General features: G+C 36.8%; 1 protein-coding gene across 4 annotated transcripts in view; it reads left to right on the top strand.

Annotated features, from left to right (window-relative positions):
• MARCHF1 (membrane associated ring-CH-type finger 1) overlaps nucleotides 1-13,289 on the top strand; it is a 243,211-nt gene that overhangs the window by 150,698 nt on the left and 79,224 nt on the right. The window lies entirely within an intron of this gene.

The following is a 13,289-nucleotide window of genomic DNA, read 5'->3' as shown; positions in this document are numbered from 1 at the left end:
TCATTAGCACATACTACTTTTTCCTGTTATATTCCTCACTAGAATTATGGTTGAATATATGTGGAAGTATAGTCATGTGAGTAACTAGATAATTTATGTTTATATATGCAAATGAAATTTAGAAGTCATTTCAAATGATCAGGCATCTAATTTGAGTCTAAGGAAGGATTTTTTTTTTATACTAAATGATACCATCTGCTTCTCAAAGAGAAAGTAAAATGTGTTTATGAATTATCTGTTTGACAAAGACAGATTCCATGGTGCCACGTCTAATCTACAGATGTTGACTGAGCAAGTTAATAGTAGTTAGTGGTCATTCTAAAATATAATTAAACAATGGAAAATGGTTTTGTTGTGGTTTAACCCCGTCAGGCAGCTCAGCCCCACACAGCCGCTCGCTCACTCCCCCTCAGTGGGATAGAGGAGAGAAGAAGAGGGGCAAAGTGAGAAAAATCGCAGGTTAAGGTAAAGACATTTTAACAGGTAAAGCAAAAGGTGTGCACACAAGCAAAGCAAAACAAGGATGTCATTCACTCCTTCCCATCAACAGGCAGGTGTTCAGCCACCTCCAGGAAAGCAGGGTAGGTTACTTAGGAAGACAAATGCCATCACTTTGAACGTTTCCGCTTCCTCCTTCTTTTCCCCAGCCTTTTTTTGCTGAGCATGACATCAAATGGTATAGAATATCCCTTTGGTCAGTTGGGGTCAGCTGTCCTGGCTGTGTCACCTCCCAACTTCTTGTGCACCCCCAGCCCACTGGATCAGGCAGCCTGAGAAGCAGAAAGGGCCTTGATGTAAACCCAGCTCAGCAATAACTAAAATGTCCCTGTGTTATCAACACTGTTTTCATCACAAATCCAAAACACAGAACTATATAAGCTACTATGAAGAAATTTAACGCTATCCCAGCCAATAGCAGTACGGGTTTTCCTCCAGTGATGATAAACTGGGAAGCTGTGCTTTAGCTGTAAGTTCTGCTAACTATATGAAAGTTCTGAACAGTGTAGGAATGATTTATCACTAGATGATTCTTAAAGGTCCTGTCCAACCCAAACCATTCCATGATTCTGTGATCTTTATCTCAAGCCCAAAACTCCAAAAAAACCCCTCCAGAACAAGAAAGATCTCTTGATTTGAGCTTGAAGTGTTTGCCTGATTTTCATCAAGGGAGTGTAATTCCTTGCTGAAAATCCTGTGAAATTGGATCCATCTAGGTTTCCTTGACAGTGGAAGGTTGTTATCCAAGAGGGGTTGAGGGGATCTGTGTTTTAATTTTTTGTAAGAAAATTGTGTAGTTTAATACTCAAAAACTAGATGTAAATGAGAAAAGAGTAATTAGCTTTGAATATAGAGTTGGTTTCATCTGAATTATCTTCTTATTTGCATAAATATTAAGTAGACTTTATTAATTAGGCTGCAGAACCAGCTAGGAAATCCACAATACTATACCTACAAAATTCTCTATTAGACATTGATTTTGTAAATTTAGTAGCAACTTCAATATAGTAGCCAAACAATGTGTATATGTGAATCAAACTGTGGAAGAGAGAGATTCTACAGAGAAATGTAATTTCAAAAGAGGCAGATTTATTCACCAGGTATAATAAATGATATGCTGTTTAAACCTGCTCTTAGTCTGTACTTCCAGAAGAATAAAAGTAGAGCTTGGTGCAGCATGTTTGATTACGCATTGAAAAATGGAACTGTTGAGAATATAACCTTTTGTGGTTCAGGCGTACTGCTCCTGGCTTCTGTGTCAAGTATCTTATGGAATAATATATGAGGTCTGAATAAATTTTCTGGGGGGGAGAGGAGGTTCCTAAATATCTCATGGTCTCTGGTGGTACTTATCTCAGCTGGGCCACTTCCCTCTGTTCTTCTGGTGCTGAGTTCTGTCCTTAGTGACTGGGTTTTTCTGTTTACTTCTCATGGACATAGTGAAACTTCTGCAGCATTTCAGTTAAAGCCAGCATTTGTTCTGATATTCTTGGGCTAAAATTCTTGTTGCCGTTGTTCATAGAATCACAGAATCGTTTGGGTTGGAAGGGACCTTTAAAGGTCATCTAGTTCCACCCCCCTGCAATGAGGAGGAACATCTTCAACTAGGTCAGGTTGCTCAGAGACCTGGAATGTTTTCAGGGATGGCACAATTCACGGTGCTTCTTGATTCACCTCACCTGTTGTTCTTTCCTCAGATGCTCTAAGGCCTTGTGAGAAGAAATTTAATTAGATGCATGTTCATTTTTAGCATTTTACACCAAGTTACTTTTTAGCTTTTTATTCAGTAAGTCCCTCAGTATCTATTAATGTTCAGCTACGGAAACTTTTCCTTGTGATGTAGATGTTCCACACAGGGCTCATCCTTCTGCACAATGCTGCATGCTCCCCCACAGGGCGATTGTTTTAACTATTTATCGCTTTCCAATTTACAGGGTCAGCCTAAGCTGTCAGTGGCCTCAGTAGCCATGCCACTTCAGGCCAATCTTATTGATTTTTCCTTGTATTTAAAGGCAATTAGCAGTCGTTACCTGGGTTACCATCACCTTCTGGCTTCTCACCACAGATGTGTTATAGGGATGTAAGGTAGTTAAGAGTTCATTTGCGTGTTTCTTTTCTGTGCATATGTAAACGATTAGAGCAGGGTAGATGTAGGACAAAGCTTTTGGGTAAGTCTCCCCCAGTGCTCAGTTTCTTCCTCGGTGCATACCAGCGTCATTTAATAATTTAAGGGCAGGGCAGATGTGGTCACATTTTTACTTATTTGACCAGTGATTTCAGTTAGGCTTCCCCTGTGACAGGCTTAAAACGACAGTCCTCATTTAAATCATTTTCGTTTCACTTGTAAAAAGAATGACGTATTTCCTGACCAAAAATGGAGGCCACGCAGAAAATTACTGTTACTTTGCATTTGCAGAAGCAACAATAACTTAAATGTTAGAGAAAAAAAAATAAAGCTTACCTGAATGCTGGCTTCTATGTGAGATGATGATGATTATTATTATTATTAATGTTTTATTTAGCTTTATAACTTACGTGATATTTATGTTTTCTAGGTGTTAGTTGTCCATATTTACAGATATCAGTGGAATTTATAAGAAATTATTTTCTGTAGATCAAATTACTATAAGAAGATATTGACGATATATATTTGTTAAATATCTCTGTAACTTAATAGATTGTATTCAATCCTTTATTCTTTCCCCCAAATATTTCATGCATCCTTTTTTCTCATAGCAACCTGAGTTCACAAGATTGGTTCAAATCTATTTCATATAAATTATTCATAATTTGTTTCTTTTTTGTATTGTTGAAGCTGCCTCGTTAGTCTGTTTCACTTAGGAAAAAGGGGCACCTTTTGAGTGTAGTATTTAAAATGTATTAACTTTTTTTAGTTTTGGAGAGAAGGGTTATGTCTCAGTACATTAGAATTCTTCATGTAACTTTTGACTGAAAGCTCAAGAATTATTTATCTAGCAATTTTCAATATATCCATAAAAGTCTTAGATTTAGTTCAAAGTGTGCAAAGCTCCAGGTTGTATGATGTAGGTTTATAGATACTGAAACAAAGAGGGGATTACCAGATCGCCATTCAGCTTCTATCTGGAAAATGAGTTCTAGAAAATGAGAAAATCAGACAGGGACAAGTAATTAACCTAAGTTTTTTATAAGGTGAAACGGGTTATTCTCATTTTAGCTCGGCGAAGCCTTCAGTCCCATCGTTAACTGAACACCTGCACTGTAATGGGGAAGGCAAGATGACAGGAAGCATCAAAGAAATGTCTGTGCTCATTCATTTATTGCCAGAGCAAGGAAAAGCTATGAAAGCACATCGTGTTAAGAAGAAAAAAAAAGGACGAAGAAAAAAAAAAAGTAGTGGTAGAAGATGATTCTGCAACTTTGTCTTTTAAAAATCTCATGGTAATACTAAATAAATTCCATTGCAACTTTACATAGTACTCCATTTCTGAGGATCCATATTTTTCAATTTTTTTTTTTTTTTCAGTTTAATACTACTTGAATTACAGGATCCAGAAACAGTTTTAGGATAAGCTCTCTACTGTGCTGACTACTATGGTCTGTGCCACTCAGTTCTGTAAACAGGAATGTGTATGCAGAACTTGCTTGAAGAGTCTATACTGATACCATTTGCATGCTTAGAGTGAAGTATGTGTGTATAAGTTTGTAAAGCATTGGTAGAAAAGGGTTAGAATAAGGATTTCCCTTTTTTATGTATATATATAATATTTTTTTCTTTCCTACTAGTTTTCTCCCTGATAGTTTAAATTGTGCCTAATCACATAAGTTTGTGCAGTTTCTGCAACGGGATTCATTCTCACTGCTAAGTGGTTAACAAAGTAATTATTACCTCAAAATATACTCCAAAATACTGCAAAAAATATTCTTAAGAGGAAAATGGGGTTGTATGTGCATGCATAGAAACCTTTTCATGCATTCACATTAGTACCTAAGTCTTGCTAAGAAGAAGAAAGTACTAAAGTACAGGGAGCTGTATGTCTCCCTAAATACATCCCTAACGTATTCCGCTACCTTATCCTCAGAAAGAGTCTTCCCAACGCTACAAATGATTTGGTGTTGGTTTTCGGTGCTGTGTTCCGCCCAGCCTGCGGGCTGGTTTTCCTGCAGCATAATGAGCCTGCCCGTATCGTGACTGTCTTGTGAACACCTGCCTCGTACGGGGAGTTTGAGGAGTCATTGCAGTTCTCTGTGGCTCTTCCTTTTATCTAAGAGTGACATGCTGCAGCCCAGAAGATTAAGCAGGGCCTCTTGAAATCTGCAGCATGTATGAGTTTCCCTTTTTATAAGATTTTCGTGGAACACTGAGCTAGGAGAGGAGAGCTAGGGGGAGAAATCAGATCTTCAAACAAAACTTAACCTTTGTAAGCGGATTCTTCCAAAAATATTCGGTGGGAAGATTCTGAAATCTAATGTTATCACTCTGTTTTCCAGTTGGCAGCGTTGCTGAATACTTGTGATTGCAACTGCAATTGTGGTGTCCCCTTTACAACAAAGAACAATAACAGAAAGTGCTGGAGTGATGAACTGAAGCAGAAAAGAATCGTAATTATTGTGTAGGTTAAAGCGCTGACTTGCATTTTATCTAACACACGTAACTATTTTTATCTATGTTTATCTATGATAACTATGTTTATCTATCACACGTAACTTTGTGAAAGCCGCTTCTACTTTGTGATTTCAGTCTCATTAATGTGAACTAACGATAACATTCAGGATAAAATTTCACTTACAATTGTAAGGTGCTTAAATACTGTAGAGACGAAGTTGTTAGACTTATCCTGGTTGCTAGTGGAAGAATTAAATTAATTTGGAAAATTAGTACAAAGGAGGAAGAAGAAATAGGGCAGAAGACCTAGTGGCTTTCTGGAGATGAATCAACAGACAGGCTGAGGTTTAGCGTTCGTTCCACAGGAGATGGAGATAACAGCATGAACCAGGTGCCCTGCTGCAGTTTGAGAGGTGTTACTTCAGATCTTGGTCCAGATTTGTAGGAAATGCCCGTTTTATCAATTTATTTAAAAATGGGTACGTGGTTGAAGATGACCGTGTGTGGATGCTGATCATATTGCTTCTGTCGACTCTGTTGACTGTGAATGAAAACTGCCTGTGACCTCATTAGGCTAATTACATCTGGAGTTAATCTTTTATTCCCTCCCCCTTGTCCTTTCATGAAGTATGAGATGAGAGTAAATAGGATGAGATTAAGAAGGGAAAATTTAGACTGAAGAACATATTCTTGACAATGAAATGTCTTAGGCTGCTATATGATTTTTGTATTGAAGGTTACAGGAACACCTTGTCTGTGATCCTTGAAATCTGGAACGGAAACATTTGCACACAATATTTGTATTAGTTTTTTTCCTGCCCCTGACTTTCTGCGCGTGTAGTTTTTTTCCTGTTGTAGAATAAATACAACCAAGCTTTTCTTGCCCTGGTAATCCTTTTATAAAGTCAATGGTATGAAAGGTACAACTTCTGTACTAGTTCAGTTGACCTGACTAATTTGTCTAATCATTAAGCATTGATTTAATAGAAGTGTTCAGATTTCATGTTTTGTGAAGATCTATGTAGTGGTAAAGTGTCTGTTTTCTATATCTGTGCCTCTTATTTCAAATTTTTTTCTTTTTCAGTCTGCACTGACAGCAACAATATTTACTTGTTAGCCATGTAGGTTGTAATTTATATAATTGAGTTACTGTTTTTCATAAGGTATTGTAAATAGGACCTTATGTTTGACTCACATTAAGAAGAGAGGCACCAAATGTAGGCATGCTTTTAGCATTTTTATACACTACAGTTAAACACTAGTTCTTTCATAATGGATGAGGGAGAAAAATACTGTCTTTTTTTTTTTTTGCTGTGCCTTTTTTTCTCTTTTCTGTTATTTTGGAGAAATAGAATTTTATGACATACAACATAACCATGATCTGGCAGAAAAAGAGGAAAAGCATAACAAAAATTTATTTCACAGATGTTTCAATACTACAAAGATGAGGTCTTGTTTGCCATTTATTGTCGATTTATGCAGAAATGATACTCACATTTTGAGAGGCGTTTGTTATTCTTAGTTTTAATATGGCATTTGTTTAATGTACAAGAATTATATTTTAAGTTGCACCGAGGTATGCTGACACACATAGTCTACATTGTTATTTTTCAGGCTGTAAGTGCATTGTTCTAGCAATACGTAAAGGTGATATTAAATGTATTGTGAGTTTTATTACTAAATTGGAATGCTGCACTTTTTTTTGATGCTGTGAGAGAGAAGGAGGATTTTCATCTTACACAGATGTTTGGGTTTTTTTTCACTTGAAGGACATAGAAGATTGTATTTATTCAATGCAATCCCATTTTACTCTTCCTGGATATAATTTGGCTCCCTCACAGTGTCTTCAGGTCTCAGGCGCAAGAAATCAGTACTCCGTCAGTCAGTCCATGATTAGCATTTTCAGTATAAACATTGGAAGAAATATGTAAGGGTAATGTGTAAATAAGGGGGAAAGGCGTGTTGTGGAAGCAAAACTGATTGTAGAAAAAGTTCATTTATTGATTTGGCCATTAATCTGAACTTGTGGTTTCCCTAGACAAAGAAACCCCCCAAAAGAAACAAAAGAAAAATCTCCAAATCTGAAGTACCTGCAGACTCACTGCTCCTTGTATTTCACAGAGAAGTCGTTGAGTACAGGCTCTGCCTAGTCTATGTTTGAGGGCAGGTAGAATAAATTTTTGCGTAGTGAAATGTATATTAATGAGATCACTGAACCAGGAGACATGTTGATGTTGGTCCATCCAATGAACTCAAACGCACTGTAGATGAAGACCGCAGAGGCACTACAGATGTTTCCGAGGGCTCTCAAAGTGCTCTGTTGATAATGTGGAAACCTGGGGCGTCAAAACCATGTACTCACACTTTGCGTTTAGTGGGGAAATATAATTTTACCTGTTCAGATTTAGGCATATACTCTTCTTGGTAAGTGACGCTAATTTAGACTACAGTATTTCCTGATGCTGAAATAATTGAATTTATTTTTTTATTATGGAAACCTGAGTTTATTTAGTCATGTTGGATGTTTGTTTTCTCTGGGTAATATTATTTCAGAATGTGCTAATTGCTTCTTGTAATCTTTGTAATCTATAAATATTAATGCTCGTGAAGTGTTAATAACAGCTGATAAAAACGAAATGCAGAAAAATGAGCAATTCAATTAATCAATTTAAACTGATTTCATAACTGCATAGATAATTACTAAATTGTCAAAACATCAATAATGATGCCTGCCGAACTACAGTAGTATGAGGTATTTTGAATATTTTATACAGACGACTAAGTATGACTTCCCTTCAGTTTCTTTGCTGTTGTGGGTTAAGGCCTTTTAGTTTAAAACGGAGATCACAAAATCCTGAAGATCTCCACTTGTGGACAGCCAATTCAGGGTATTCATGTCATTTTTTTTAAAGAGGTGCTGATCTGCCAGTAACTTTAAATGGCTAATGATGCTCCCTATTTATTTAGTTTGTGCCTAATGGGCACAAACTTGAGCATAGGAAGTTCCACCTAAACATGAGGAGGAACTTCTTTACTCTGAGGGTGGCAGAGCACTGGCACAGGCTGCCCAGAGAGGTGGTGGAGTCTCCGTCTCTGGAGACATTCAAAACCCACCTGGACGTGTTCCTGTGTAACCTGCTCTAGGTGACCCTGCTCTGGCAGGGGGGTTGGACTAGATGATCTCCAGAGGTCCCTTCCAACCCTATGATTCTATGATTCTATGATTCTATGATTCTATCTCTGAAAATCCTGTTCTGTAGTCTAAGAGGACTTTTGAAAAGTGTGAACCTAAAGTTTGCTTTTAAATAATTATTTTTGGATTTCAATAAAAATGGGCTGACTTTCAGAGGAACCAATTGAAATTATATGCTTAGAATATATGAAATGATGCATCTCAGAGGTTGGTGATTTATGAAAGTGTGATTTTAAGGTCCAAGGTCTCATTCAGATAGCATCAGAAAATCTGCCATTACTGAAATCTTGCCATAACCAAGGTTCTATACTGCCGGGAATTGTTTTAAATAATGACAGGATGATTCAGGCAGATTTTTTTTTCTTCATTATGTTTAGTTCTCCATAGAGGGAAGAGAAAATGAAATGATGGAGAATGGAAAAAATAATAGGATAAAAGTAAATTCTGTATAAATACAGATGTCAGCTCCACTTTGATTAGTAACTTGTACAACTGTGAGTTCACTTGTTCTCAAAAAGAAAAAAAAGTTCATTTTCTTCTAAATACTTTTTATATCATACCATATTCACAGTTCAGCTTGGTTTATATATTGAGCAATATTGATGGGTGATAGCAACGGCAAGGCCAAATATTCACTATGTTGACACTTCCAACTAAATGCATTTTTTGAAGCGTTCTGTGGGAGCCTACCCTTTTAACATGCAAACACCTTTTAAATACACTGTAAAAAAATTGGAGACATCCATCGTTAATCTGCTATTTTTGAAGATCTGTTCTAAGGAAACTTTATCTGAGTTTATACGTGCACCACCGTTGACAGGAACCACAAATAGTCATCTTGCTTCTGATTTCTGTACTTGATTCATGGGATCATTAATTTTTTCTGCTTGATCTTAATGTTTTTATTTCTTTCTAAACATAGAGATAGAGAACATACAGTATAATTAATGTAAAAGTGTTTCTTGGAAAAGCTTTTTCCCATGGCTCTGAAGAAGTGATTAAAAGGTAAAGAATTCTGTGAAGTGTAACAGTAAAACTTTGCTTTAATGCTGCAAGTGACAGAAAAGCTTTTTGTTTAACATATGCAAAAAGCTTTCATGTGATACATGTCTACACATAGGACTGAATCAAGAAATGCAAACTCTAGTGCCAATCCTGAAATTACGGTCTATTTTTTCTTTTAAAAAAGTCTTTTAAGAGGAGCTTTCATATCAAGTTTGGATAGGAAAGAATTTCAGCAATATTTGAGAAATCCACTTTTGTGACATAAAGTGACTGAGCTATGTTACTGTTTTCTATTTCCTTGTTCAGGTGTTCTTGGGTGGTGTTTTTTTTTTTTTTAGGAGGAGGAAACAAGGTAGAGCCCTGTATTCTTAACCTACTGCAGCATCACGTTGCTGCTCCACAGCGTCCTTTCTGTCACTCAACTGTGGAAAATACCATGACTTCAAATTGTGTGGAGCTGCAGAGGGAAAGACTGTTGCATGGCTGTTTCTGCACACTGTCACAAATACACTGCCCTGAATTTAAACTGGCACAAAGATCCCATCTGCCATCCACAATTTCTTTGGAATTAATTAATAAGACAGAGGTTTGGTGTAGGTAGGGGTTTTTTTGACTTGATATTTAGCATTTGAAGAACTTGTATGCAAAGGGATACTTTTTTAATAATGTGGATGACAGTAACATGAGTTAATGCTTTGGTCAGTTGGTACCTGTCATGGAAAATGCGTTGCTTATCAGCTTCTCAGATGCGTGAGATGTGCAATTAGCTTAGTAATTTTGTATATTTATTCTCAATTCAAAGCGTTTAGTAAAGCAATTGGTTTCTTGCAGATAAAAAAAATAATTGAAAGCAATTTATTTTCGTACATGAGAAAATTCAATATGCTTTGGTTATCTATGAATTTAGTTTATTTTTGGAATGTAATTAACTGCATAAAGGCCAGTCAGAATGGGATCTGTTTATGCCTATCTATATATCAGTGCGTTCAGAAATGACTATCAAATTGTCTGCATAAAAAAAGTATATTTGGGGCCAGAATGTATTTTGATCAAAAAAATAAAAATCCCTACAAGCAAAGAGCCTCCTTTGTTTTTCAGAAATTGTAGTCATGTGGAGATCTAGTCATATTATCAGGAATTTTGTTTCTAGGGGCCATTGTCTGGGTGTTTCATGTTCTATTTTTCATTTTATTATTGTGTGGTGCAAGCAAATATGTATATTACTGAAATATGTATAAAGATGGAAGAATATTTGAGAATTTTGCTTTCTGTTCACTAGTGATTTTTTTTTTTTACACTCAAAGCAGTATAGTGGAATGGATGTGATCTTACTTCTATGCTTTTTGTTCTAAATCAAGAGACTAGAAACCTGGTATTTGCATTTTCCTGATTACGAGCTTTTATTTTGCTTTAATACAGATTGTCTCCTTCAGAGAAATAAGCTAAAAAGCATTCTGACAAGCTTGCAGACTTGCAGCATGGCTGTCTCAGGAAAAGTAAATATAATTTCTAACTTAATCTGTTAGAACTTTTTAAAAAAAATTAATATATTCGCTATTTCCTACCATTATTTAATTAAAGTAATGCACTTTTGAGCCTTTTAATGCATTTTTATATTAGATGTAGTTTAAAGCTAGAGTCAAATTGAATAGACTCCACCTGTATAAACTCATATTGTGGCTTGATTTAAAATAATATGTAAAACATATTTGTTTTCATCCCATATTGCTGAGAGTGTAGCAAGACAGTTCCCTAATATAGCTTAGTAGAGTCTGGTTTTCCCTGCAGACAGTATAGTGTCTAATTTGATGCACAGCATTTTGTTTTGGTTTGTTTTTTTTTTTTTACAAATAACTACAACAGCTTACCTACCGAATAACATCTGTGTTGCCACAAAATTGTAAATGGTGATGTAGACTTTCTTCCTCAAACAAGCTGACCACTTCTTTCAAAGCTTTCTGTACACCATCATGGTCTCAGGTTTAGTGCTTAGATGAGTTTGAATCTCTACCAGACTTTGTAAGAAGGTCTGGAAATTATGAAATCTCTGATGTCCTGTTTAATGGTATATATTTCTGCTTTTTCTGTCTGATTACACATTCTAGGTAGAAGGTAAGGTTTGTAATTAAAAACCCATGAGACAAGAAAACTGAGAATCGGTAACTTGTGATACTCAGGAGTAGTGTAAAGATTTTTTAGTTCTTTTTTTTAGTTATGCAGAAACATTTCAGAAACCATTCAGTTGTCTTGGACTGATCGCAGCTGCCATAAAATGTAACTACTTCAAGATTTATTAGCTGATTGTTTACATTAATCAGCTGATCCACAGACCATCTGAACCTGCTTCAAGGGCTATGTTATTCTTATTTTTACTCTTTACATAAAAGCAAAAATTTCGACCATTTGCATTATTATTTCCATACTATTCAATTTTTAAATACCTTGGAAAAGGACTAATATTTACATTTCAGACATTAGAGATCAACAAGGGTGTCCTGGTTTGGAGGGGCACAAAAAGTAGGTCTACAAAACAGGTATCTCTCTTCTTGTTAAGATTTCATTTATTTTTTCCAGCAGATGCTATTCTTCCATGCTTTTTCATTTATCTTTTTCAGGTGCATTGTTTTGAAAATAAAAATCAAGAAACTTCACCAGTCATCACTAAATTCTTGGACACACAGCAGTTACAACATTAATTTTCTTGTTCTCGTGTTGGGTAGTAGATAGAGCTTTTACATAAACACTTAAGAGTATACAATATTACCTAGCATGCAAATATGTTTGTAACTCAAGTTTACTTGTTGCTATAGCTACGAATAGAATGTCTTTATATGAGGCTAAGTATTATATAAAGTAAGCCATAAACTATATTTTTGGTGTTAAAGGATGCATAAATATGATGGAGATTGGTATTATTCACTGTACTCCTAAATTGAAACGTTATGCTCCTCTTGGAATTGTTTTTCTGTTTTGTCGAATTGTTGAATAATGATAAAGCGATAATGAAATTCAAACCGGAGAGCTTTACATCTCTGTCCACTTAAATAGATGGACATAAAAATAGCTCCCAATGCCAGCCTCATTCAAAATCCAATGATTTGGATGGTTACCAAAGGATTCATCTAGCCCAATGTCATGTCTCCTTCAAAAATAACTGATGCCTGTAGAAGAATACAAATATCAATATTTCTGTGACATGCTCCTCAAATCTGAAGAGATATGAAGTCACAGGTCCTCTTCATCCATATGAGATATCACAGGAGTTTTAACAGCCTGTGGCAGGTTGGCCCTGGCTGGAGGCCAGGTGCCCACCAAAGCTGCTCTGTCATTCCCCCTCCCCACTTGGAGAGGGGAGAGAAAATATAACAAACACTTATGGCTCAAGACAGTTGCCCAGGGAGGCCATGGATGCCCCATCCCTGGAAGTGTTCAAGGCCAGGTTGGATGAGGCTTTGAGCAACCTGGTCTAGTGGGAGGTGTCCCTGCCCATGGTGGGGGGGGTTGGAACTAGATGATCTTTAAGGTCCCTTCCAGCACAAACCATTCTGTGATTCTATTCTATGATTCTATGAGGACAGGGCGATCACTCAGCAATTACCATCATGGGCAAAACAGGCTTGACTCAGGGAAATTAATTTAATTTATTGCCAATTAGAAGTCAGAGTTAGAGTACTGAGAAATAAAACCCAAATCTTAAAACACCTTCCTCCCGCCCCTCCCTTCTTCCCAGTCTCACCTTCACTCCCAATTTATTTACCTCCTGCCCCTGAGCGGCACAGGGGGACAGGGAATGGGGGTTGTGTCTCTGCTACTCCTTCTTCCTCAGGGGGAGGACTTCTTGCACTCTTCCCCTGTCTCCCACAGGAGACAGTTCTCCACAAAATTCTCCACCGTGAGTCTTCCCATGGGCTGCAGTTCCTCACAAACTGCTCCAGCCTTGGTCCTTTCCATGGGGTGCAGTCCTTCAGGAACAGACTTCCCCAGCATGGGTCCTGCACAGGGTCACAA

Source organism: Larus michahellis, chromosome 5 (assembly GCF_964199755.1).
Source record: "Larus michahellis chromosome 5, bLarMic1.1, whole genome shotgun sequence".
NCBI lineage: Eukaryota > Metazoa > Chordata > Aves > Charadriiformes > Laridae > Larus > Larus michahellis.
This window is presented reverse-complemented; position numbering and strand designations above follow the sequence as displayed.